We start from the raw sequence: 24,699 nt of genomic DNA, 5'->3' as shown, positions 1-24,699 counted from the left end.
GTGGAGTTGTGAAAGAATCCAACCATTCTGGAGAGCAATCTGGAATTATGCCCAAAAAGTTATCAAAATGTGCATACCCTTTGACCCAGCAGTGCTACTCCTGGGTTTATATCCCAAGGAAATACTAAAGAAGGGAAAGGGACCTCTATGTGCCAAAATGTTTGTGGCAGCCCTTTTCATAGAGGCTAGAAACTGAAAAATGAATGGATGTCCATCCATTGGAGAATGGTTGGGTAAATTATGGTATATGAAGGTTATGGAATACTATTGCTCTGTAAGAAATGACCAACAGGAGGAATACAGAGAGGCTTGGAGAGACTTACATCAACTGATGCTGAGTGAAACGAGCAGAACTAGGAGATCATTATACACTTCAACAATGATACTGTATGAGGATGTATTCTGATGGAAGTGGATATCTTCAACATAGAGAAGAGCTAATCCAATTCCAATTGATCAATGATGGACAAAATCAGCTACATCCAGAAAAGGAACACTGGGAAATGAGTGTAAACTGTGAGCATTGTTTTTTTTTTTTTTTTTTTTGTTTTTGTTTTTGTTTTTGTTTTTGTTTTTGTTTTTGTTTTTGTTTTTGTTTTTGTTTTTGTTTTGCTTTTCTTCCCAGATTATTTTTACCTTCCAAATACAATCCTTCCTTTGCAACAACAACAACAACAACAGAATTCGGTTCTGCACATATATATTGTACCTAGGATATACTATAAGATATTTAATATGTATGGGAATGCCTGCCATCTAGGGGAGGGGGTAGAGCGAAGGAGAGGAAAAATTCGGAACAGAAGGAAGTACAAGGGATAATGTTGTAAAAAAAAAATAACTATGCATATGTACTATCAAAGAAAATGTAATAATTATAAAAATTAAAAAAAAAAGATAAATCATAGTTTTAAACAAGACTAGTGCACTATTGAGGTGCACTCCTGTCATGGAGGAGTGTTGGGACCCTGTCTTCCCAGAATCAGCCATAGTCAGGATAATCAAAAGTCTTTATTCTTAATCTTTTGCAGTCACAGTCAGGGGATCAGATCCAGCAATCTCCACACCTCCTTCCTCTCTCTCTGCCGCCAGGAGAATGCCTCAATTCCCTCCTCCTACTCCACCCACTCATGTCACTTCCCCTTCTTTGTCCGCACTCACCAATCCAGCCAGCACAGAATAGTCGGGGAGGGTCATCCTTCAAACATGTTAATAGAGAATTGTCCAATTGGCAATTAGTCTTACATGCTCCATTATCCAAGTGCATTTACTCAGTTCTAGCCCTTTACAGAGGAGGCCTTGGAAAGAGTCCAAATGGAGGAAAGCTCCTGGAGAGATAGGTCCTCCAGGAATAAATTGTGGTACTTGGTCCTCCTGCATGAGTTTCAGGATGCCTCAGAAGGGACAAGCCTAGCAATACACACAGGAAAAACCAAATGGATGAAGAATACATTCTTCTGAAGACTCCATGATCCCAAACATAGCTATCTTTTCTAAAAGGGTAGTCTACAGCAATTTTTTATCCTATGTCCCTTGTGTCCATAACTTCTCAAAAATTCTTCATAAAGCATTGCCTCCCATGGAATTGGAGGTTGGAGAGGGAGCGAGCCTCTAGATTTATTAATATTTTTGTAGCTACAAATGAAATACTTAGGCTGCTAATATTCTCCCTTGTCCTATACATGACTAAACCATCTTCCATAATAAAATACAATTTATAATGCATAGTAATATATGTTAAGTACCCTAATAGGGGGGAAAGTATTCTGGAGAATCCAGTTCCCAGAAGGTTAATCATTTTAAAATAACTAGAATCTCCATGTGCAAACAGGATTTTTGTTCTAGGAAATTCCCAACTCTGGAGGTTACTTTTCATCCTAGAAAGTTTCATTCTAATTTCCATATCAGAAAGATAATATTTGGAGGTGGGGAAAATACTTAATCAGGGCTGTGTTGGAACAATTCAAACTGGCTCATGGGGACCTGATTGTCAGGATTTACAGCTCAGAAATTAGTAAACCCTTAAAAACAGGGTTTTGGTTTGGTTTATTGTTTTGGTGATTGTTTAGATTGAAGAAAATATTAGATAAAATTTTAATGATTCAAATTAACTTAAAAATGTATTGTGGGTACATTTTTTTCTTCTCAGAAAAGGGGTTGTTAAACATTTACCAAACTCTGCTTTTGTTCTATACACTTCAAATAAAAATGTTTCCTTTGTTGATGAAGTGCTTTGATTCTCTTAGTTTCTGCTTTGTTTTTGTTTCCCTCTATGTGTCTCTTTGTTCCTTCCTTACTGCTTCCCTACCTCCTTCTGTCTGTCTGTGACTCTGTCTCTCTGCTTTTGTCTGTCTCTATTTCTCTCTTTTTCCCTCTCTTCCTCACTCCTTCCCCACCTCCTTTTCTCTGTCTCTCTCTTGTCTCTCTGTTTCTCTCCTGTCTCTCTGCTTTTCTGCCTGCCTCTGTCTTTGTCTCTATTTCTCTCTCTTTCCCTCTCTTCATCACTCCTACCTCTTTCTTTCTGTCTATTCCTCTGTTTCTGTCTTTGGAGTCTCTGACACTGATCATCATTCTTTCTTCTTTGATACTCTCTCCTTTCTGGGTTTCCATGACATCCCACCCTCTCCTGGTTCTTCCATTTCTCTGACTGGCAGGTCACACCCTCTAACCATAAGCATTATTCAGGGCTCTGTCCTGGATCCTCTTCTCTTCTCCTGTTACCCAATTTCACTTGGTGATTTCATTAGCTCCCATGATTAATTGCTATCTTTATGCTAACTTTCCCAGCATATCTCTACCTTTTTGGTCCCAAACTATATGTAATGTGCTGTCATCTCCAGAAACTGCTGTTCGCTCTCTGAGAGGAGAATGCCAACTCTGCCTCCAACTCTGACCTCGTGTAGAGACTCTTTCTCCTCCAGAGAGCCGCTCCAACTCTGACTTAGAGCAGAGACTCTTCTCTATCTCTTGAGTGCCACCCTCTTTTATCCTCCCAGAGAATGGGCATAGAATAATGCAAGGGCTTCTGGGAAGAAATACTTCAACTAATGAACTTGCTCCTTCTAAGCATGCAAGCTCCTCCCCAGAAGTTAGAAGGGGTTAAACTCCCTTTAAAGGCCGGAACTAGAGAATTGTTAAGTATCGACTTAGCACTTAGTAAGAACCTATATCTCATTATCTCATTAGCACTTAGTAAGAACCTAACACCTGTTGATTCTTAATTTCATCTCTCCAAGTGCCTTTCAGACCTTTAAAATTGGATGTCCAGTAAACATGTGAAACTCAATATGTCCAAAAATGGAACTCATCTAAACCCTTCCCACTCCTGCCTTCCTTATTCCTGTTCAGAGCCCCATCATCCTCTTATCTCTCAGGCTCTCATCCTGGATTCCACACTCTCTCACCCTCCCTGTTACCTCCATATCCAAAGCATTGCCAAGAACTCTTGATTTTGCCTTTGCAACATCTCTTAGGTAGGATCCATTCTCTCTGACACTGTCCCTACCCTGGGGCAGACTTTCATTATTTCACACCTAGGCTATTGCCAGAACTTCTGGTAAATGTGTCTGCCTCAGGATGCTTTCGCCTTCCAGTCTATTCTCCATTCAGTTAGCAAAAGGATTTGCCCAAAGCTCAAGTTCAGTCATATCATCACCATATTCAGTTCCTCCTAAATGTTTCCATGACCAAATACAAAATGCTCTGTCATTCACTGCCTTCCATCACCAGTCCTACCTGTCCAGTCTTCTCTGCTCCAGTGACTTTGGCTTCCTGGTTATACCACAAATAGAGCACTTCCTCTTCGGGCTATGGGCATTTTCTCTGCCTGGCTTTTATGTCAAGAATGTTCTCCCTTCTCTGCTTTGACTTCTCATGACCCTGGATTCCCTTAGCTCCCAATTAAAATCCTATCCCTCACAGAAGGCCTTTCCCAATCTCTCCTGATTCCAGTATTCTCCTTTTATTGATTATTTCTTATTTATCCCATCTTTCACTTGTTTGTGATTTCTCCCATTAAATTATAAGCTCTCCAAGGGCAGGGATTTTTGTGTCCCCAGTACATAGTTGGCACCTAACATTCTTATTCTATCTCTTTCCGTCTCTGTGTCTTTCTCTGTCTCTGTCTCTCTTTGTCTCTCTCTTTTTCCCTCTCTCTCTCTGTTCCTCTCCCTCCCTTCTCTTTCCTCTTTCTCTCTCCCTCCCTCTCTCTCTCTCCTTTTCCTTTCCCCTTCTCCCCCCCCCCTTTTCTTTTCCTCTCCAATTTCCTCCTCTTCTCCACAGTTCCCTGGGGTTCCATTGGTGCAGTTAATTTTCACTCTGGAAACTACTGCTGTAGTTCAGAAGCTCATTTTAGCTTATATTCTGATTCCAGCAGGCACTAAAAAGTTAAGTATTCCCCCCTTTGTTCATATATGTTGAAGAGAAAGGAGCTGAAGTTGTTGTCTGTCTTGAGAGCCCCACTCTATCCACTGTGCAACACTACCCACCATCTCCCAGATTACATCACGATTGTTTTCCAGATTCCTTACAAAATACTATGTGAATATGAATGAAAACTCAAGCCTTGGCAAGTTTGAATGACTCAAGTTGTTGATGTTGAGAAACCCCAAACCAGCCCCTGGGTTCTTAGTGGGGCTGGGACTCAAGTAGAGGCTTCTGGTTAACTCTTGTCACGGTAATTTGCCTTTGTCCTGGGGCTTTGCAGAAGGAATTTTCATGAGTTAAAGGACAGTTTCCAAGAAGTTAGAATAGCTAAGTAAGTTGTAAGAATCATCAGAATCACTGGTGGGGCTGTCACTCTCCCTGTGGGAGAAGGCAAGTCTGCTCTAGTTCAGATGCCCTGAGATTTGAGAAAGTCACTGATTACATAAAACTGGATTCATTTGAAGCCCAAGCCTGATGGTGATTGCAAAGGATCCTCATTTACATTTAGCACATTAGGGGCAAACATTTCACTTTTTTGGAATAAAAAACTAAATCTTCCCACTCTTGTTTTTCTGACCTAATTATGAGGGAATTTGGGGGCTCCTTCATGACACACCTAGTGGAGACTCAATCCCTTAATTGTTTTTTTTTTTTAATGATATTTTCAATAGCATACAACAGATTTGCATTTTGTTTGAATCTTTCCTTGTAGGGGTATTAAAACATTTTAAATAAAAAGCCCTGCAATTATTAAGAAGCATGGGCTATTATTATCCTCAACTCCCCTAAGAAATCAGTGAAGGGGAGGAGGGATGGGAGCCTGCAATGGGTATTAGACAAATGGAAACATTTGTTGGAGTAAAAAAAATCACTTGCTCAAGGCCAGGGAATTTTACTGATGCCAAATCCCAGGTCCTTTCAAAGGAATGCTGTCTCCCTCCATTGCAAAAGATCTGCATTCACCATTAAAAAATTAGTCTCAGCCACTGTATTATTATTATCATTATACATTTATATTTATCACATAATTACTGTTTATTATCTACTTTATTTTTCAACAAACCATAAATACAATATTATATTATCATATATTATTATGTCTTAGTATGTTAATGTGTAATACATTAGGACATGCTCTATTAACATCTGTAATTATACTTCCATATTTTGATGGAGCTGTGATCTCACTGAGTATTTCCCCATTATAATTATAAATTTGGTTGTAGTAGTATCTGGAATCATTTAATTTTTGCATAATTAATACAGTTGTTTTGTATAATTAGATTATAATCATCTTGTCATTGAAGTAACAGTATTGGGAAGTGGAAAGTGGATTAGTCTCTGAGTCAGGCATCCTCACTAGGTGACCTTGGGGCTGTATCTTAATCTCTTTTTGCCTCAGGTGACTCTAAAACAATAAGGTGTAGGGAAGCCCAGCTTCCCTGGGGAGTTCTTTACATCAATGAAATCACAGACCTGGGCCAGAAAAAGTCTTTTTGTTATTATGATATAGCAGGAGTTGTAGCTTCTGCCATACAGGCAACCCCAGAAAATAAAGTTTTCATCATCAAAGTCCTTTTTTTTTCTATTACATGATTAAAGAGCAGAAACTGACATTTAAGAAGATGCATTGTCATTTGCTATTGCTCCCCAAGGATCATGGGACCTTTGCATGTTCTGTGAAATACAAGTTGTCTCCCTTCATTAGAAAGTGAGGATTTTTGTTGTTTTTTTTAATTTTTTTTTTTTTTTTTGAGAGTGAGAACTCTTTGCTTTTATGTCTGTATCTCCAACATTTAATAGAATGCTTAGTACTTAGTGTTTTGGTCCTGGGTAACTAGATGGGGTTGTCAGAGAAAAGCCTGAAATACTGATAAGATTACTGAGGCAAGCTGGGAAGAGCACTAATGGGGATCAGTTCAGGCTTATATTCACTTCCACTGAGAGGTCTTGGGTTCATGGGTTCTAGAATATTGAACAAGAATCAGAGAAGCTGGATTCAAATGCAAGTTCTACTGCTTATAAGTTTTAGAATCTCAGGCAGGCACTTTAACTCATTTTTTTCTATATGTAAAACAAAACATTTGGGCTTAATTTAAAATCCTTTTAACCTCTACAGCTATGGTTCTACGATCCTTCTCTCTATACCTCCTCCTACAGCCTGTCATTTTTATTAGAATGGTCTATTCAAGTATTAAAAAAGCGTGATGAAAATAGAAAGATTTTGGCTAGTTTTAGAAGACATTTTTCTATAACAGACCACATCTTCATAGTTATGTACTTGCCTGAGTAGTATAGAGAACATATAAATCCCACTGAGTGTAAAGTTCATTAATTCCAAAGATGTCATTTTACTTTAAAGAAAAAAATGTGACTTTAAAACTTTTTTTTCCCAATAGGTCTTCTCCTATGTGTGTGTTAAAATGGCACATCAATATCAAATGAGAAATAAAATAAGGAAATAGGCTTTTGTCATGGAAGACATTCTGAAGAGTCTCAATGGACCACAATTCACCTATAGATGGGAAGATGGTTTTCCTATAACTCCATAAGATTTTCCCACCACAGGATTTCCTCATTGGAGTTCATGGCTGCTCTAAGTCTATTGACTCCACCATCCACATGGGAAAAATTAAGGGGCTGAAGAATGACTTTCACTTAGATTATGACATGCAATGAAATGGTCAGCCTATTGAGGCCATCAGTCAGTACCTGTGTCTTGGACTGGCATTGCCAGTGGATGTTGATCTGAGGCCAGGATTGTAAAAGATAGTAGGCTGGATTACATTTGAGGAATTTCATAGTTCTTTCAATGATTCCAAGGTGTTCCCTGATATAACTGCTATCTAACATTATTTCTTCATTCACATTATTTAACTGCATTTCATGAAATATCATGAATCTGGAAAATCAAAATGGTGAACAGTTCAACGTGCCAATCACATAGTGAGAGTAAATAATCGAAATTGCATATTATCCCTGCTGATTTGCTTGTAAGCAAGAAGGGAATATAAAAACATCATCGAGATATTATAAACAAAATAAAAGTAGACAAATTATGAGTTGAGGATGAGGATTTGACCTTGATATGGTATAGTAGAAAGAAGAGGATTCATACTTCTATAAAATGTTGTTCCATCACTTTTCAGTCATATCTGACTCTTTGTGACCCCATTTAGTTTATCATTTACGTTTCTAGTTTATTTTATAGTGAAGAAAGGATTCAATGATTTTCCCCAAATCACATAGCTACTAAGTGTCTGGGGTCAAATTTGAATTCAGAAGTTAAGCCCTCTTGACTCTAGGTCAGGATTTTTAGCCACTGTGTCACCTAGCTATTCTGTGTTCAAACTTCAGTTTTTCTATCTCTTCCCTGTGTGATCATAGGCAAGTCTTTTCTTTTCCCTAGGCCTCAATTTGCTCATCTGTAAAATGGAGGGGATTGAATGACATGCTCCCAAGGTCCTGCTCAGGTCTAGAGCTGTGCCTCGATGAATGTTGCATTAGTAGTCATAAAAGAATAAGAGACAAAGGCCATCTATATTTAAGGCAATTTCATTGGAGAATTTATGGGAGGGCAAGGATGCAGAATTCACTAGGTGAGAAGACAAAGATGGATTGGGGAACACTAATACTCATGACATCACAGATTCACTAAAATACCCCAAAGCATGAAAGACTACATAAAAGTAATGTCTCAATATGATAAAGTCTGACCTAAAAGGAATTAATTATCAAGAGTATGATATGCATGACTATAGAGATATACTTTTCCTCAGCATCATTATATAATATAGATATTTTTCATTGCTATGGGGTAGCAGTGGTGATGTGTAGTATTTAGATATATGATTTATTCATGTGGATGCAACTCTCAGTGTGACAACTCCTTCCACTGGTAAAATCATCAATGTATCTGGAACTGATGGTCTTTGAGAGTTCTCTTATTTTCTGAATGATCAAGTGCATTGACTAGTCTCATAGCTGCTTTCTTCCAGAGGCAAGATGGAAAGCCAGATATTATTTTCTTTTAAAAAAAGGTAAATTCTTTAGTGATATCTTTTAAAAGATATCATCTTAATATTTGAATATAATCTTTCTCCATCCTCTGGGACACAGTGTTAAGGACCATGTCCAGGTGAAGGGGCAGGTCAATTCTCCAAGAGCCTCCACAGCTGTGAATCAGAACAGGCCAGTCTTTACCAACACAGGTGTTGCTTGTGGACTGGGAATGAAATAAATTGGAGAGAGAGAGAAGAGGAGAGAGGTCAGACAATGAAACGGCCTTTCAGTGGAGAGATCAGAGAGCACAACTGCCTCTCAGTCTCCTTGTATCATCATCATCTCACGTAAAGAGATCCATTCTACAGCTCTGAGTTAGACCTCCAGCAGACACTGGCAGGTGGCTCCCATATCACAACAACACAGCATTTTATAGAAGGAGAAAAAATACTTGATTTGCTACTATGTACAATTTTCCATATTTATGGTCTGCCAACTCTGCAAAGAAGGGAAGGTGGATCCTTGTACCATCTTTGGCTCAAGTTTGGTCAGTGTAAGTATAAATTTTTCACTTCTATTTTTTTCACTCCATCTATTTAATTAAATGGGGTAATTATGTCTATTGTTTTCATGGCTCTATTTGACTCTGTATTAGCTCATCTCAGATCATGTAGGGACTTCTCTAAATATTTGACAATTATTACTTCTCATGTAACAGTATTTCCTCTAAATTTTACTCTGGACTTGATGGTCCAAACTCTGCTGTTGGCTCCCACATTTCTTAACCCCTCTTAATCCCAGTGCCTTCTCTCTTTTAATTATTTCCTAATCTTCCTGCATATAACTCATATATATTTCTTTGCATGTTGTCTTTCCATTAGAGTGAAAGCTACATGAAGGCAGATGCTGTATTTTAAAAAATCTCCAGTGATTAATAGCACCTGACATATAGTAAGGATCTTAAGGCAATTATTAATTCTTCACTAGTTATGCTCCTTCCCATTTTATAGGTCTAAAAATCTCAGTTTTATTTAACACTTACCAATTGCTAATAATTTTTTTTTAAATAAAGCATTACTTATTTTAAAGAACAATGAGCAGACATGCAACCACTTCTAATACCTATAGATTGTAAATCTCTCCTTATTCTACTTTGGATTCAGAGGAGGAGTCTGGTTTATAGCTTAATTCAATTTCTACATTGCATTAGTATTAGCAAGTTCAAGTCCAAAGCTCCTTCTGGCTTTGTGTCCTAAGACTCTTGCCTTTTAGAACTTCTTCTCTGGCTTGTCAGCAACATTTGGCCTGGAATCCTGAGTTCCAAGATCCCTAGTCCAGTACTCTGAATCCTACCATTAGAACTGAAAAATACAAAGGAAGCAGACCTAAACCCTCGTGCTCATTTCTTTATTTTTTTCCTGAATAGTATTTTATTTTTTTCCAAATACAAGTAAATATAGCTTTCAATGTTCATTTTTGCGAGACCTTGTATTCTGAATTTTTCTCCCTTCTTCCCTTATCTCAACTTTCCCCAAGTCAGAAACTCTCTGACATAGGTTAAATTTGTGCAATCCTTTTAAACAAATTTCCATGTTTCTCATATTGTGCAAGAAAAATCAGACCAAAAGGGGAAAAATATGAGAAATAAAAAGTAAACAAACAAACCAAAGGTGAAAATACTATGCTTCAATCCATATTCAGTCTCTATAGTTTGCTCTGTGGATGTGGAGGGCCTTTTTCATCCCAAGTCTTTTGAAGTCATTTTGAATTACAATATAGCTGAGAAGAGCCAACTACATCACAACTGATGATTATCTCATAATCTTCTTGTTACTACTATGTGCAATGTTCTCCTGGTTCTGTTGACTTCACTCTGCATCAGTTCATATAAGACTTTCCAGGATTTTCTGAAATCAGCCTGCTCATCATTTCTTAGGGAACAAGAATTCTCCATTACATTCAGTTGCTGTAACTTATTCACCCATTCTGCAGGTGATGGACGTCCATTCGATTTCCAATTTTTTGTCACTACAAAAAGAGCTGCAACAAACATTTTTGCATGAAAGAGAGTCAAGGGGTTCGGTATACTCATCCTGGTCTCTTGAACTATCGGAGAGGCTTGTGGGAATTCTTTGTTCTTAAAGTCTTCATTTTGTATCATAAGGAAAATCACAGAATGCTAACAAATTTATGGATTTTAGTTCATTTGTCTATGCTTCAAGCACTTCCCCCCACTTCCAACAACCTAATGACCTAGACACTAGACATGTATTATGTAACATTACTTATCGGTCCAACTTTTCTGATGAGGTAACTAAGGCCCAGAGAAGCAGAGGGATTACATGGGACTTGCAACTTCAAAGACAGATCTTGATCCCTTACTTTCTGATTCATAGATCAGGAGTTTTTTTTTTTTTTTTGCACAAGGCGCCATATTGCCTTCTACTTATGCCGCCATCTCAAGAGTTGAAGCCCAGTTCCCTGAGCAGAGTAATATGATTCTGGAAAGTTTGTGTGAGCAGAATTTATTACAATTAATATCTTGTTTTCAGGGTACTCATTTCACATCCCGTTAATTGTGTAGGGACATAATTACTGAAGCAGACAAGCATATAACAGCTTGGCGTCTGGAGTTTAATTGAAGCTGGAAAGCTAGCTTTTGGAAAACTAGCCTTATGTGCATGGAAATATTTATGAGTTGGCATGGAGAGCTGGCTCGATGTAGCTACTATGGAAATATTTTAACCATTGACTTGCTTTACAAACTAAATTTCCTCTTGTGATTCAAAATATTAGACCACAGCAATAAATTATAATCATAACAATTATTATTATTATTATTATTATTATTATTATTATTATTATTATAAACAGTTATATAGTACCTATTATGTCAGGCATTAAGTGTTTTACAAATGTCAACTCATTTGACACTTACAACAAGCCTGAGGAGTGAATGCTGTTGTTATTTCCATTTTATGAATTGAGGAAACTGAGGCAAAAATTAGTTCAGTTACTTACCCATGGTCATATAGCTAATAAATAAATACCCGAGTCCATATTTGAACTCAGGCCCAAGGACTCTATTATGTAACTGGAACATTCACATAACAGCAACAATATATGACATATATATTATAAGACCAACTGGCTCAACTTTTTTTTTTTTTTTTTTTTTTAATCAGTGTGTAAAGTGATACTCAGAGAGGGAATATCCCTGTCACAAGGTCACGCTGCTAGTGGCATATTTAGAATCTGGGTCTTTTGCTTGCTTTTACTGATGCGTTGGGCTATCTCTGAGGAGAAGGTCTTAGTGGCTCTCACTGTTCTGACTGATCATTTGCTTACTACTGTCACTTCCTCATCATTGCAATTGTCCACTATTATCTGAAAGGTTCTAGTGCATTTAAAATCCTCCTTGTTCTTACTGTTTGTTGACCGTTGTTAGGTGTGTGCACAGGATATTTACCTTTCTTCTCCTTCCTTTGAAATAGTAACTAAAAACTGGGTAAATAAACTTAATATATTAAAAGGTAGAAACATTTTTTCCCCTTCTGATTGGATTCAAAGGAGCAACTTCACTGAATGAGCAGAAATTGGACATACCTTGTCAGGGTTTAAATAGTTAAATCTATCAGTTCAAGTGAGTGGCAAAGGGAGAAACGGGTACCTGAGATGAAATTGTTCAGTGGTGAAGGGGAGCAGGGCTGAGAATTTTTCCGCTTTCCTCATTTTCTATCATTTCTGTAACTTCAAAATTAGAACTATTTGACCATAGGAAATACTGTATACAGTGGGGAGAATATATACTGTAGATCGATGCAGATACAGAAAGAACATTGGATAAAGGGAAAAGCTTCTAGATGTCTTCATGAACTCTTTTCTCTACCTCCCCAACTCAAAGGATCCTGTGGATAGATTTCATGAAGTCCATGAAGTTGTTTGGGGAAAAATACATCTTTGCAATTCCATGTACCTTATTTTATATACCTAAAAACATTATTGTAAGAGAAAATATATTAATTTCACTGGATTGCCAAAGGCATCCATGAAACAAATAAGGCTGAGGGTCTTTGCTATATAAATGTGAAGTCCCCCAGAGGCTCCTGTTGGAAGAAGTCTTTTGTCTTGGTTGAACAAGGTTCTGATACATTGCAAAATTTCCTAAGTGAACTTTATAATCCTTCTAAAGACTTTGGCCTGCCTTCTTGATGTTGTTTGTCCTTTGTTCTCAAAGAAAACTGATGACAGATGTCTTCCCACACAGAAATAGGTGGATGGACTATCTATTGAGCAACCAGATGTTCATCTCATAGAGCTCATCTTTTAGGACATGGATTTTGGACACACAATGAAAATAGACAAAGAAGTGAAGAGCATCAGGAAGGCTATCTTGATTATTTCTGGGAAGTTGGAGATCAAAGATACAAGAGACAAAAGTGGAAACAATGAAATTTAACCACTTCCAGGGTTAGAATTTGCTTTTGACAGTTAGCTGCTATAGGATCATGGGAAGGTTAGGTCATGTCTCTGAAGCTCGGTGTCTACAACTACCAAAAGGGTTTCACTACGGTCCCTGTCTCACAGGTTTGTCATAAGGCTCAGCTTGGATAATCTCTTAAAAGGCTTTGTAAACATTAAAATACTATATAATTGTTAGTTACTATGATTAAACTGTTTATAGTTTTTTTTTTTTTTTTTTTTTTTTTTTTTTGGTTAGTGTTACTTTTTTTGTACGGTTCTTTTGGAAGGTTTGTTTATCTTATCAAAGGCTGGAGGAAATCAAATTGCTTCATTAGAGTTGGCTCCAAATAGCCATGAAGCATTTCTTAATTTCTAAAAAATAAATGTTTCCAGGGATTATTTACTCTTCACAGCATTAAAGATCTCACTCTGAAAGGGATCCTAGAGATTACCAAGTCTGATTTTTATTTTATTTTTTTATTTTTATTTTATTTGTTTTACTCTATAGATAAAGGAAACTGAGGCTTGTAGATGTTCAATGACTAAGTATTTCAACCAGCATCTGAACCCAGGACTTTGATGACAAAACTGGTGATCTCTCTACCTCATGGATGACCTTCCTTTGAAGGTTTGAGAAAAAACTTACCCATGAATCTGTACGTTATATCTCCCACCTCCCTCTGCATGTATTTGTTTTGTTGACACATCTGTACTGGTTGACTGAATTTGCAACAACTAGGTTAATCCCAGTGGATCAAGATGTATGAAATTGTCCCCAACATTGCCCTTGGACCAGTGTGCTCCATGCTCACCCTCCTCAACAGTGGGCAGAACAACCATGACAGGTGGCTCTTTGCCTCAGGCTATTTGGAACTAATTGAAGCTAACCAAGCCATTTGGTTTCTGCCAGGCTGAGACTTGCAGTGAACGCCCTTCCCAACAAATGAATCACCTCTGGATGCATTGCCCAGTTTTGACAATGGCTAATTTTTAATGTAAACTCGAAGTGCTCTCTTGGGGTCCTGCCAGCCAAATTAAAGGTCAGGATGGGAGAAGAAGATGGCTTTCAATTTTAAAAATAAATTTTAATCAAATGTTAATTATCTTCTTAAAGGCCACAGTGCCTTGATAAATCACAGGCGGGTGGGGAAGCATGCCATGTGAAACTTAAGAACAAACTCATAGAAAACTTTCATCGTTCCCTTGGCTTTGAGGCATCCGTCCCTCTGGATCCATTTCTGAAATGTTGGAGGAGCTAAGCAAAGCTCCATTTGGCAGGCCCCATTCAGGTCAAAAGCTGCTGCCAGTGGATACAGACCATCAACCTACGGGCCATCTTTCTTAAAAGAAGGATGATTTTTGCCCGATGTTTTACTGAATTGGGAGTGCCTGAATGGAAGTGATTCTGCTAGAGGATTTCTGTTTGTTCTTAATGCTGCCTTGCATCCCACTCAGAAGGACCTTTGTTCCTTCAGGAATGAAGGCTGCCTTTGTGTTCCAGATGCCAACCATGTTGAATGATGTATTTGTAAACTTAGTGTAGCATTAAGCATGATGGAGACTTTTAAAGGGACCCTACACTAGGAAACATTTTGAGAAGAATTCTTATCTTTACCAATTGACTCTGTGTGTGTGTGTGTGTGTGTGTGTGTGTGTGTGTGTGTGTGTGTGTGTGTGTGTGTGTGTGTGAGAGAGAGAGAGAGAGAGAGAGAGAGAGAGAGAGAGAGAGATTGGATGATAGAACTTGAGCTTATAATCTTCCCTGCCAACTTTGCCCATGCATGGTAGCTACTTAAAGGATATTCAGTTAGGGCTAGTACTGGTATAAGGACTACCAAGCCCCTTCAGGATTACATAACCACCTGTGATGTCTATCTGTCACCCCAATTTTTCTCTTTTTAAATTTTCTGCTTGCTTGTTTGTGTATTCTTCATTTATCTATTTATTTATTAAAGCTTTTAATTTTCAAAACATATGCACGGATAATTTTTCAACATTGACCTTTGCATAGCCTCTTGTCACCCAACTCTCATCTGTGGCTCCAAAGAGCTTTCACATTCTGGTAAAAATTTCCTCAGCACACAGGCCACAGAAGATTGGGGGTAACTGATGGACTTTAAACTCATTGGGGAATTAGGGGTTGTCTACCCCAAACGTGTGAAGCTGTCCCATGAGGAACTGGTAGATAAAAACAATTTCTTCTAACAGCCATGAAGGAGGCTGAAGCAATATTGTGGCGTGCTTAGAACTTGGTCAGACATCTAGTAGTTCTGTTCTTGTATTCTGTATCCGAGACCATTGCCAGGAATCTTGATTTTTGTCTCATCATTGAACTTCAATGGCTACAGGAGTGTGTGAGGCCGACTTTGTGAAACTATCTCACAAATTAAATTTATACACAAATCAAGACACTCACTATTTGCTATTTTATTGTTTTGCTATTTTACCTATCTTGAAATCCTATGGGGCCAGAAGAGTGACAAAGCAGCAGGTGGGATGCAATGGTCACAACCTTGCATATATAGACAACCCACCATAAGGTTGCCTTCTCATTGGACTAAAGCAGTAGTAGGATTTCGTAGCCCCCAGGTGTCTAAACAGCCTTTTTGAACCACTATATCGCTCACTTCCTGGCACGAGGAAGGGACTAGAAAAGGATCCCTACCAGTTACAATGATCTTGTGATGGAAAGAGCCATCTGCATCCAGAGAGAGACTGTGAGACTGAGTGTAGATCACAACATAGTATTTTCACTCTGTTGTTGTTGTTTGCTTGCATTTTATTTTCTTTCTCCTTTTTTTTTTCCTTTTTGATTTGCTTTTTCTTGTGCAGCAAGATAATTGTATAAATAGGTACGCATATGTTAGATTTAACATATATTTTTACCATGTTTAACATATGTTGGATTGCTTGCCATCTAGGGGAGAGAGTGGGAGAAGGGAGGGAAAATGTTACACAAGGTTTTTCAAGGGTTAATATTGAAAAATGTCTATGTATATGTTTTGAAAATAAATCTTTAATAATAAAAGAATTGGTACCCTAAAAATCATCTGCTTTACCTAACCTAACCCTGGACTACTCATCATAGCAAGGGGATCCTTTGTTGTGTTCAAAACACACAAAAAATTCAATTTTTTGGTGAAGATTTATTTATCATTGGTACAAGGAATATATGCACCCTTAGAGAGAGCATAAAATCCAATAGACCTGAAAGACCAACACTGAGCAAACTCAGCAGGTATCATCTCTGAAGCTCATCCCTGAATAAAACAAGGTTGGCAACTCTTATTGAAGCTTATTATTATTATGGCAGCTTATTGAAGTTCGAGTGGGATACACATTTTTCTGGAGTGGCTACAGTGAAGGGGAGCCCCACAAATCTGACATAGGTTTTGCAATTAAACAAATATAATCAACAAGCTTATACATCTCCCAAAAGGAGTTACTGATAGGACTCAGCAATTGGTCTCCCATTTGCAAGAAAGTGCCACAGTGCTACTATCAGTACATATGTTCCCACCATGTCAAACTCTGATGAGGCTAAAGAAAAAAAAAAGACCTGGAAATCCTCATCACTGTGACAGAAGACAAGCTTATAATTTGGGGTAATTTTAGTGGAACATTAAGCAGAGACTATCTGACATGTTTGGGATGTCTTGGAAGGAATGGAATTGGAAAAAAGCAACAGCCATAGTCACTTACTACTGAAGATTTATAGATTTCATGATCTCCTCACCAACACTGTCTTCTATTTATCTAAATGCAATAAAACTTCATGGATGTAACCTCACAGCAAACATTGGCTTTCAATAGACTATATCATTGTAAGGAGAAAAAACAAGATGTGAGAATGACAAAGATGTTTTGTGACCCAGAGTGCTGGACTGATCACAGATTAATCCTCTCCAAGCTAAACATTTGTATAAAACAAAACTGTGAACCTAAAGCAAAAGGACTGTCAGAAATCTGAGCATCAACAGATCAGAGTACTTCTCCATGGGTGAAGAGTTCACTTCTGATCTAGAAGGAAAGCAGAGTTGACACACAGCACCAGTGGAACAAAGGAGTGCAGCTTCCAGAGATTTGATGCTATAGCCCTACATTTACTCATCTGGGCCAGAACACTTGTAAACATTGGGATTAATTTGGCAAAAATGAAGGGAGAATTCATAAGTCACTAAATGAAAAAATGGGAACTTCACAGGATTTACCAACAGGATGGTTCATCCATCTTTAAGAATGCAGTGTTTAACTCCATCAAAAGTAAAATGAAAGTGAAACTTAAAGAGATACAGGATTCTTGACTCACTCATTAGCAAGATTAGCAAAAAACCCCAAAGCAAACCAAACTAAAACCAAAACAAACAAAAAAACCAAATGTGCATGTCAGTTACTCAGTGCTGATGCTGCATTAATCCTGGAGATTGGGCTGAAATTTTCCATAATGTCTTTAACAGATTATCAGGCAATGCTGAAGCCATTGATCATACACCTGAGCCTGAAACCAATCCATCTTTAGCTGAAGTTCTAACTGAAGAAGGTTTTGGACACCATTAGGCTCCTCTCACGTGGCACAGTACACTGACAGATCTACTAGGCGGAGAGTCCACTGCTCATACACTGAGTGAAATTTTCCAGGTTATATGGCAAGCAGAGATCATCCCCCAGGATTTTACTATGCTTCCATTGTTCCTCTGTATAAAGGAAAAGGAAACAGGTTGTCCTGGGGCAATCATGGGGTGGGGGGGCAGAGGTCTACAAACAACATTTGTAGGTCTGATCAAGCTTTTGATACTATCAGTCATGAGGGCTTATGGGAAATCATGCCCAAATTTGGCTGCCTGGAGAAATTCATCAAGTTCATTATACATCGATTTCATGATGGCGTGCTTGCCTGGGTTCTGAATAATGGATGCTATTCTTGAGCCTTCCCAGTTAGTAATGGAATAAAGTCGGGCTGTGAGCTTGCTCCCATGGTTTTTGGGGGGATATTTTCAGTGATGTTGTTAGACACTTTCAACAAGGCCTCAAGGTCAGCTTCTGTTCTGATTGGTCAATTATTTAACTTGAAAAGGCTCCAAGCCAAATCTAAAGTGGAAGGACTGACTCACACAACCTTTTGTTGGCAGATGACTGTGCATTCTTCTGGGCTGAGATGTAACCGATTATGGATCGCTTTGCTACTTGTACAACATTTGGGCAGCACTGCACCATTCATATGTGGAACCATTGGTTGCAAAATGGAGAAATTCTGAATATTGGAGGTAAGTTAATTTACTTTCTAGAACTGAACCCATAGAAGATGGGGTAGATAATGTGCTTTGTCAGAGCTAGCTCTATGTTTGGGAGGTTCTGAAAAAGAAGTATTGGGCTGGTCACCAAAATGAAGAAGGTCTACAGAGACATTGTGCTCACCTCCTTGTTGTATTCCTGTAAAACTTGGACTGTATACCAGCTTTGAGCTTTTATATTTGAATAGTTTTAGGAAGATTTTGAAGATCGCCTGGCAAAATAAGGTACCAGACACTGAGGTCCTTCCTTGAGCTGTGCTACTAAGCATTCAAATTCTCCTGTAGGGAGCACAATTCCCATGGACTGGCCATATAGCCTGAATGCCAAATGTAGATTTACCCAAAGGACTATTTTATGGAGAACCCATGCAAAGCAAATCCTCCCACGGAGATCAGAAGAGGTGATACAAGGACTCTCTCAAGATCTTTTTGAAGAGTGTTAGTGTTGATTGTGAGGTATGAGAGATACGGGCACAGAACTGCCCAGTGTGGCGTACCTGAGTCAAAAAAGGGGATGTGTGTTAGGTTCTTACTAAGTGCTAATGAGATAATGAGATATTAGGTTCTTACTAAGTGCTAAGTCGGTACTTAACGATTCTCTAGTTCTGGCCTTTACTGGGAGTTTTACATCTGTGAACTCCTGGGGAGGAGTTTGCATGCTTAGGAGAAGCAAGTTTATTGGTTGAAGTAATTTTTCCCAGAAGCCCTTGCATTATTATCCCACGCCCATTCTCTGGGAGGATAAAAGATAGTGGCACTGGAGAGATAGAGAGTCTCTGCTCTAGGCCAGAGTTGAGGCGGCTCTCTGGAGGAAGAAGTCTCTCCTCTAGACCAGAGAGCGATCGGCAATTTCTGGAGACAACAGCACGTTACAAATGTGTTTCATAGCAAAGCAGAATCTCAGTAGCTCTAAGTAAACACCTAGAGAACCCTCCATTCCAAGTGTTCACATGGACTAGTTGTGGCTGGCCTGTGTTGGGCTGATCAGCCACAAGCAAATAGACTATGCCTCCACCCTTTCAGGTATGGAGGATAAACAGATACTTTGCCGTCCATGTCCCATGGTTACATATCCTTCTGGAACCCTCAGTCTGTGGAAGGTTATGTACTCGGCACAGAAACAAGCCCTACTTCAAGACTCCACTAGCCTTGCCTTGACAAGACTAATAACAGTGCTACTGATGATAGACAACAAATCCAGTTATTGCAAATTTTTGTTGTTATTCGGTTGTGACTGGTTTTTTGTAACTCATTTAGGAGTTTTCTTGGCAAAGATATTCCTTCTCCAGTTCATTATATAAATGAGGAGACTGAGACAAAATGGTTGAGTGATTTAACCAGAGTTACATAGTCAATGTCGGAGGTTAGATTTGACCTAGGAAGATGAGTCTTCCTGATTCTAAACCCTGCTCTCAATCCACTGTACCATGAAACTGCCCAGATGTCACCAAATAATCTCCAATTTACATAGGAGCTAGAGGAAAAAAAAACAAAACCATTTTCTCAAAATGTTGAGCGTTAGCAGAAGACAGTAAAATGTGATGGGTTGCGTATTCCTCCTGCCATGTCGATCCTGGTATTTTGCTGATGTTGCTGTGACCTTCTAAAGGGCAAGTAATATACACATGCTTTTTAACTGCTTTTTAAGATTGAATAAAATAATTACCTAAGTAGGCGATAGTTGGGATTGAATATAAAGAAATAATAGCAGGAGAGAAGGGTTCAAGATAACTTCTAAGTGAATCTCATTGAAAAAGCCAAGAATAAGCTGATGGTTTTACATAGATTTACATGAGGTTTTAAAATGTTACTGAGTGCTTTATATCACTTCTCATAGTAAGTGCCTAAGTTGCTCCATGGTTTCCTGTTGTTTCTCAGGTCAAATATAATCTCCTCTGCTTAGCAGTGAAAATCCTTTACAAGCTCCCTCCAGCCTATCTTTTCAGCCTTGTTGTTTATTTCTCCCCTCGCCACACTCTGTGATGGGGTTGAACAGGGCTTTTCTCTGTTCTGCATGCACAGCACTCCATCTCTCATCACTGTGCTTTTGAACTGGGCTCTCCCTTGCCTGGAATACTGCCTCCCCACCCCGCCCCCTTACTTTTCAACTCACAGAAGTTCCTTTCATCCAATTCTATTAGCTGTTTAAAGCCTTTCTCAATTCCAGGGCTAGTGCCCGGCTTCCTTGTCTTTATTTTATCGCTTCTTTTTTATGCATTTTCTATGAAAATAAGTATGTATGGAGTGTTTACGGAAGATTAATCTTTCTGGTGGGAAGGCTACTGAGCCCTTTTGTCCTTTTCAGGGTTGCTTTCCACCCTTGCTGTCTACTTGAATTCTCCAAATCTTACCTATGGCTTTAAGAAGCTGGAAAATGTGCAGCCGCCATACCTGGGCAAACTGTTTTGGCACATGGGCTAGCCAAGATTGAGGGTAACCAAAGAGGTCTCAAACCTTGGTGAGTTAGGGAGATGTCTACTCCTGTCATGGGATGACTTCCTTCAGAGGAATGGGAGGAGGAGTACAATGGGAGGATTGTTCCAGTGGCTATGAAGGTGCCTGTGGAGTGCTTAGAACTCGGTTCGACTTAGATGAGGATGCAGTTGATGATTGAGATCTTCAATCACCAGTTATCGGGACTTTTGTCTTACCGCTGCATTTCAGTGATTCTGGAGGAGTGAAGAAAGCTAGCAACTTCAAACAACTCTTTCTCACTTCAATCCAATTTATGCACTAGTCAAAAGATATTATACACACACATATAAATATATAGATTATAAATATGGATAGATAGAAATATATTTTACAATTTTTTACCTACCTTAAGGTACCTAAGGCAAGGTGAGGAAGCTTCTGAGGTAGGATTTGAACTCATGTTTCCTAAATCAAAGTCCAGTGGTCTATCTTTCATGCCTTTCATCTGTCTGGCTAATAGTCTCACTTTTATACTCTGCTCTGGTCAGACTAGAGAGCTGGAGCATCTTGTTAAAAAATCCTACCACCTTGTTGTTGGAAGAGTATTGTATGCAGTTAGAATGAGACCTGAATTTCCTTCACCCTTTAAAAAAACACATCCCTTTCACTATCTGATTGCACATTCTGCTAGTTGTGGCCCTCTAGCTCTGCTCTCCTTGGCTTTCTGAACCCATTGCTTCAATTTCCTTTCCTCTCGCTCAATTCTAGACTCTGGGCAATTTGGCCTCTGAGCACATGATTCAATTGAAACTCCTCCTTCAAAAAGTTACCAAGGTTCTCTTAATCCTAAATCAAATGATGTTTCCTTTGTCCTCATTCTTCTTGATATTTTGGTAGTCCTTGTCACCAATCATCACACTGGTTTTCTGGATATCCTCTTTGTGTGTGTGTGTGTGTGTGTGTGTGTGTGTGTGTGTGTGACAATATTTTCATCTGTTTCTCATCCTACCTGTATGATTGCTCATTCTAACGCTCATTAGTTTGAGCTAAATCCTGGCTGAACCCACTTAATGTAGACATCCTTCAAGGTGGCAGCTGCTGCTGTAGCTACTACTACTAACTTCTACTACCACTACTACTACTTCTGGTCTATCTTTTCTTCTCCTGAGCTAATTTTTAACTTTTCTTTTAAAGCACTATCATTGCCTGAAAGACCTCTTCTCAGAATCATCTTTTTAAATGATGAAAATAAAACATAGAGAATTACAAAGGAAATCTAGTATTTTGAAATTCAGTTACCAAAACACATACAAAATCTGTTTTATACTATTTAACTTGATGACCTCATCAGCTCCCTTTGATTAATTGACAATTTCTTCTCCTATGGTTCCCAGATTTATATATCCATCTCTAACTTCTCTGTTGAGCTCCAAGTTCACATTACCACCTAGCTCTTAACTACTGAGCTTATGATTCAAGATGTCTAAGACTCAACATATCAAAACCAGAACCCCAAACTAGAATCTCTCCCCTATAACTCTTCCCAATTGAGCTTCTCTCTCACAGTCAAGGACATGACTATCCCTCCAGTCACCCACTTTCATCCTCGGTATCCTCATTCACTCTCAATTGTATTCACTTAATATCACCAACCTATTGCCAAGTTTTCATTTGCACCTTTGAAATGTGAAAATAAGGGATGACTTAGTTTGTGGGGATTTTTTTCTGGTAAGAATTCAGCAATAATTATTTTTTTCCCTCAATCTGTGGACTTGGGATTGTCTTCTCAGGTGCTAGATACTCATCTGTTTGAACTTTAATCAGCAAATGCTTATTCGGAGAATGCTAGGGCTAAACTAACAATAAACTGACTGAGAGGAGAGGGAAAGTGGGAAGTGCAGCAAAAAGTCACATGGAGTTAAGTGGTATGGCTCCAAGCTTTAACACATGAGTCATTCTAAGTCATTCTAAGGAGCTGAAAATGTCCCTCTCTGAAGCACAGATTAATCTAGTTGAGCTTGAGTGAAGTGGTAGAGATTGGACTTGATCCAACAGGGCTGAGGGAGTTATGCTGACAAACTAGATTTTTCTACGGTAAACCATCAACTTAACTGTCACCCAACTATTAACCCTACTGTGCATGAGGAACTAAGCCACAAGGATCGACTATAGTCTGGAAGAGACCCTGTAGAAGGGATGGGGGCTTGCTTTGATTCGATATAGAATCAAGAATTCTCAGTGGACTCAGAAAAAAAGCACAAAACTCTGCCCTGCTCCCAGAGTTGAAGATGTCTTAAAGAATGATTGTCAACAGATGGACATTGTGATACCTCAATGATTTATGATTATCTCATTCCCAGGCTGACTTAGATCCAAAACTTTTTACATCTTAGCAAAAAGTCTTTGAGAACTAGTACTTGATTGCCCCACTAGTTCTGATAGAGATATTTCTTCCAGTCTTATTCAACTTTAGGTCAGGTCCTCTAATAATTTTATCACATATATTCCACCCAATGCAACGAAGATCTTCACTTTGTCCAGGAAATTCTCAAATGGGGTTAGAATCCACATCCTATAAAAATAAAACAAAAGCAGTGGGAAACCAACCTCAGATCTAAGCAAAGAATCAATTTGGAGTTAATCAGACAGACTCTTGGGAAGCTTAAATGGTAAAACCGAACCAAACCAACCACAATGAGTAGCTCTGATTCCCATCTTGTCACCATACTCTGCTCATTACAGGTTATATGTTGCAACCAATTCCTACCCACAATATTCTTCTATACTGCCCATCTAAATATTTGAAAGCCAAAATCCTCTCTTTATGCCTTTTCTCCAAGAGACATCATGGTGTATTGGTAATAGATTAGGGCTTGATCCTGGACTTAGGTTTATATCTCATCCCTGATATTTATTAGCTACTATGTGATCATGGACAAATCTCCTAACCCCAGAGCCCTAACTTTTTTTCCTATGCAATATGGAAACAACACTTTTAATATTGTTCTACTTATGTGACTTAATTATTGTCTGCCTCCGTTTTCCTAATAATAAAATGGGAATCATAATGACAGGAACTTTACAAGATTGTTATGATAGTCAAATGAGAGACTTTGTCTCTGTCTTTATCTGCTTATATAGTACTTTAATATGTATATGTATGCATATGTGAATATGGGTATATACATGCACACACATATATGTGTGTATGTGTATATATATACACACACACACATATATATATATACACACACGCATATATATATATATATATATATATATATATATATATATATATATATATATATAGTATCTTTCTCTTTCACTCCATGTATATATATATTTATATATATATACATGGAGTGAAAGAGAAAGATACTATATGTTATATAAAATATTAGATGAATGCTAGCTATTATTCAGGAATTGTGAGGAGCAAACATGATATCCTAGTACAATCCTTCATACACAGTAGGTGCTTGTTCTCTTGTTTCACTGTAAAGAGCTGAAACTCTGAGTTGATGCACTGAGGTCAGACAACTGAGCACTTAAGGCTAATTATCGATTGGACAATACTCTATTAGCATATGCTTGGAAAATGGCCCTTCCCACTATTCTGTGCTGGTTCAATCTTTAGATGTATACAGAGAACTAGGTGTATACAGGAAGGATTAGGGGGCAGAGTAAGACAAGCCAGACTCACTTGGGTGGTAGAGGAGGAAAAGGAAGGTCATAGAGATCCTGTGTCCATTCCCTTCACTTCTGACCCTAAAGACCAAGAATAAAGACCAAGGACTTTTGCTTATCCTAACTCTGGCTGATTCTAAGGTATCCAGGGTGCTAACTCGATCTTCACATCCCCCCTCTTCTTTCTCATGGTGTATTGTGAGAGTCAAAATAAGATATATCAAAAAGTCAGATGATCACAAGAATGCCAGTTACAATTTTTCTCATTGTGATATGGAGAGAACCAGAATCTGCCTTACCTGGCAAAGCATCAAAGGGTGTCCCTTAGTGCTTGAGAACATCTTTGAAGATTCCTTCTAGATTTATCTTCCTAGTGGATATCTTTTTCTATTCTTCCTCACCTTAGTCATGAATATAG

The 24,699-nt window shown here is 38.5% G+C and overlaps 1 long non-coding RNA gene across 3 annotated transcripts in view; it reads left to right on the top strand.

The window, feature by feature from the left end:
• Nucleotides 1-24,699, top strand: part of LOC141543131 (uncharacterized) — a 136,259-nt gene that overhangs the window by 100,763 nt on the left and 10,797 nt on the right. For 2 of the 3 annotated variants that reach the window (XR_012482346.1, XR_012482347.1), the window contains exon 2: nt 18,018-18,152. This is a non-coding gene — a long non-coding RNA (uncharacterized LOC141543131). Of the gene's footprint in view, nt 1-8,845; nt 8,978-18,017; nt 18,153-24,699 lie in introns of those variants that run through there. The other variant, XR_012482345.1, reaches the window with a different exon arrangement.

Source organism: Sminthopsis crassicaudata, chromosome 5 (assembly GCF_048593235.1).
Source record: "Sminthopsis crassicaudata isolate SCR6 chromosome 5, ASM4859323v1, whole genome shotgun sequence".
NCBI lineage: Eukaryota > Metazoa > Chordata > Mammalia > Dasyuromorphia > Dasyuridae > Sminthopsis > Sminthopsis crassicaudata.
Note: the sequence above shows the minus strand (reverse complement) of the source record. Positions and strands in the feature narration are given on the sequence as shown.